The sequence below is a fragment of the Bufo bufo genome, chromosome 2 (assembly GCF_905171765.1).
Source record: "Bufo bufo chromosome 2, aBufBuf1.1, whole genome shotgun sequence".
NCBI lineage: Eukaryota > Metazoa > Chordata > Amphibia > Anura > Bufonidae > Bufo > Bufo bufo.
Window position 1 is genome coordinate 558,774,742 of NC_053390.1, and position 4,526 is coordinate 558,779,267.

The window sequence follows — 4,526 nt, forward strand, 5'->3', positions numbered from 1 at the left end:
TGGACCAATATGACTGCAATTCATGCTTTTTGTTTAGACCCATGTTGAGGAGAAGGCCCAGAAATTTTTTATATTCGGAAACTTGGACGGGTTTCCACCGGAAAGGCTGGGCATAATAGCTTCCCGGGTTGGCGGCTATAAATTGAGTGGCATACCGATTTATTTCTGCCACGACTAAGTCCAAGAGCTCCGCAGTCAAAAACAGCTCAAAAAATCCCAGTGCCGAACCGATCTGAGCTGTCTCAACCCGAACTCCAGACTGGGCGGTGAAAGGGGGAACTAATGGTGCGGCTGAAGTTGGGGACTGCCAATCAGGGTTTGCCAGCACCTCAGGGACTCTAGGGGCTCTACGGGCCTGTCTGTGCGGTGGCTGCGACGGGGTAACTATTGCACGTGCCACCGTACCAGCTTCAACTGCCCTTCTGGTGCTCGCCACTTTACCATGTTGTACGGCAGTGCTGGTACTAGGTCCAGGGAGGGCTGCGCTGCTGGTGTATGCCTCACCACGTAATCCGACAGCGCCAGCCCCACTCTGCTGCCCTTGAAGCGGATCCTGAGCAACCTGTGGTCTAGCAACAAGGGGCCGTGTACGCCTGGTTCTATCAGGGACATCCACCTCCTCGTCCGAACTTTGGGTCAGAGAGCCACTGCTTTCTACAGGTTCATATTCTGACCCGCTAGATTCGTCAGATGAGGGTTCCCATTCCTCATCCGACTGGGTCAGAATCCTGTAGGCCTCTTCAGAAGAATACCCCCTGTTTGACATTTGGACTACTAAATTTAGGGGTATTCCCTGAGACTACCCAAGAAAAAAAGCAAGCCTGTCTTACAAATGGGAGGCTAGCGAAGTACCGGAGGCCGCTGCGATTGATAAAAAATATCCAAACTGATTTTTTTTATCGCCGCAGCGCTTGTAAAGTGTTTGTGCAGTGATCAAAAAAAATAAAAAATTTTGTCACTGCGGCGGGGCGGGCGTGGGTGAACGCACGTGTGGGCGACCGATCAGGCCTGATCGGGCAAACACTGCGTTTTGGGTGGAGGGCAAACTAAGGTGACACTAATACTATTATAGATCTGACTGTGATCAGTTTTGATCACTTACAGATACTATAAAAGTACAAATGCTGATTAGCGATACGCTAATCAGCGAATCAGTGACTGCGGTGCGGTGGGCTGGGCGCTAAACGATCGTTAACTACCTAACCAAGGGGCCTAAACTATCCTAAAACCTAACAGTCAATACTGGTGAAAAAAAAAAGTGACAGTTTACACTGATCACTTTTTTCCCTTTCACTAGTGATTGACAGGGGTGATCAAGGGGTGATCAAGGGGTTAATTGGGGTGATGGGGGGTGATCTGGGGCTAAGCGTAGTGTTTGGTGGCTACTCACTGTGATGTCTGCTCCTCTGCTGGAACCAACCGACCAAAAGGACCAGCAGAGGAGCAAAGAAGCCATTTAACACCTTATATTTATAAATATAAGGTGTTAGATGGCTTGTGATTCGTTTTTTTGAAAATCATCAACCTGCCAGCGACGATCATTGGCTGGCAGGTTGATGACGAACTTGTCCTGTAACTTTTGCCGGCCCGCGATGCGCATGCGCGGCCCGGCTTTGAGCGAAATCTCGCGTCTCGCGAGATGACGCGTATATGCGTGACTCTGCCTGGAGCTGCCGCCTCCGGAATGCGATCCTGCATTAGGCGGTCCGGAGGCGGTTAAAGCACGTCATTCCAAACAATTTAGGAATGTTAGGTGATTTATGCCCTTTATGGATTAAAACCAGACTCTGCGTCAACTACGTAATTTTCCATGGGAGTTTTGCCATGGATCCCCCTCCGGCATGCCACAGTCCAGGTGTTAGTCCCCTTGAAACAACTTTTCAATCACTATTGTGGCCAGAAAGAGTCCCTGTGGGTTTTAAAATTCGCCTGCCTATTAAAGTCTATGGCGGTTCGCCCGTTCGCCCGCTCGCGAACATTTGCGGAAATTCGCGTTTGCCGTTCGCGAACGGAAAATTTTATGTTCGCGACATCTCTACACATAACCCAATTATACACATAACAGATAGCAATAATCTCACACATACAACACTGTATTTAGAGAGAGGTTATCTCCACAACTTATAACATTGTATTTCAAACTGGCAAATAGCAACTGGTATATCCAGAATAATATTTGCAATTTCTTGCCATTTGCAGCTGATGAAGTTTAATACACTTTCATAATACTACTTAACGTACAGCTCTGTATTTTCAACAGGACGACCAATCCTAAGTGTAGAAATGTAGGGATACTGCATTTCCTGCCTTTTCTATACAGCCATCATGACACGTATAACATTTTGTTTCCTTATGCAACATCAATTTGCTGAAAGTCCAGATTACTGTCAAAGCAATAGATACCATAAGCAAGCTGCTAACGTAGCAAGCTAGAACAATGTGTTCTGATACACGTATTTCCAAACCTGTAGAGATGTTAATTTATTTCTTGGCTTCTAAATTATTTTTTCATTTTTGAGAGAAAAAAAAAAAAAGTGTGTAAGAATAACACAGAACAACTTATAGCTATAGTGAACTAAATGGAATTGTCAGCAAAAGATGGGAGATAGAAAGACACCAATGCTATTGCACTTTGTCCAGCTTATAGGTGATGTCCACCATTTTAACAATTTTTTTTATCGCTCTAATGGATCTAAAATGAATATTGAGCAAATAGCCTTCATTACAAATATCAGACTTTTTAATTACTTAATAATAATACTAATATATAGTTTATACGGTAGTATATACTGTCTCTACATACCTGTATTTCTTCATGTGTCATAGTTTTAATTTTTAATCACGTACCATACATTAGAGCACTGGTGGGGGTGGGGTGGGGGGGTCTATGCGACACATCATATGATCTGCCATTTTGACAGTGCTGACAGTGCTCCGGTCTCCACATGGTTGGGCTGCAATCCCAGCTCCAAATCACTGGATGTGGTGGGTCATCTCGGCAGTCAATGATTGGATGAGCTGCATTCACGGCCATTTCCTCCCATGTCGAGACAGGAGCAAGAAGTAATATGCAACAGGCACCCCGGAAGCAGTGGGAGACCACTGAGGTGAACATAACTTGTGTTATTTTTCTATAGCTTGTGCAGGCCGTGGGAATTTTTTTTTTGCTTTGGAATAACCCTATAGGAAGATGTAAAACATTAAAATTCTTACATTTTACTCAATGTTATTTTTGGATGTTTCACAATGTTTGTGTTTTTGATAGTTGTCAAAAAACGTAATCATAATTTATACTCAACAATACAGATGAGTGTTCAGGAAGTATGTTTAATGACCTTATGATGTCATACTCCCAAACACTACTGCTAAGCAGTTAAAAACAAACTTTGAAGATGCAAACTGATATATTCTTTGGTTTTTCTTTGGTTTCTTAGTCTTTGTTTACTGGTATTTAGGTAACTCTCTATATATCACAGAGGTGTAGCACTGTTTGTACTATGAACCGTGCCTCTGTACAGCATTCTATTCTCCTCTAGTTTAAACAAAGTTCAGTTAGGTTAGTTAAAGCTAAATTCTCCAATATTAACATATTATTATTGTCCCTGTTAGGAATGCCCACATGCCACCCAAATGTCATTGTATTTTTGTGCTTTCTATTTTTGCAGTGGTAAACTTCCTAGGACTGAAGTTTGATTAAGTGACTGCACATTACAAAAAGTGTACCAGGAGCTTGGTCCAACAGTAAAAACAGCAGAAAGAAGGTATGGTAAGCCATCAGCTGGAAAGCCTGAATAACATTTTTAACACACAAACTGTATATAGCCCATATGCTGTAGAATAAGGGACAGTGCATAGGTGCATAGTCTGTACAATAAATACCTTTAACTACAATTTCTCTTGTAAGGTCTAGGAGATTTTATGATTTCATTCCAAGTTGTATTGAAGTTCTGCAATACAGACTAAGGCCTCATGCACACGACTGTGGTGTCTTTTGCGGTCCGCAAATCGCGGATCCTCAAAACACGGATGGCGTCCGTGCGAGTTCCGCAACTTGCGGAACAGCACGGACAGCCTTCAATATAAATGCCTATACTTGTCCGCAAAGCGCAGACAAGAATATGACATGTTATATTTTTTTAGCGGGGCCACGGAACGGAGCAACGGATGCGGACAGCACACGGAGAGCTGTCCGCATCTTTTGTGGCCGCATTGAAGTGAATGGGTCCGCATCCGAGCTGCCAAAACGGCGGCTTGGATGCGGACCAAAACAACGGCCGTGTGCATGAGGCCTAATTGACTTTTATTTAAACTCACATAGGAGTTAAAGTCCTGAGCAATATGTCCATTGTTGTTCCTTTATTTTTCTTGACTAGAGACCAGAGAATTTCTTCAAAGTCATCTCGGGTCCGATTCTAATAAACTGTTCTAAAATTTAGATTCAGTATGAGTAAATTTGACCCAAATTAAAATTGTTCCAATTGACCTGAAAATGGGTGTATGACCCATGTTTTTCTGGTCTTTCTGTC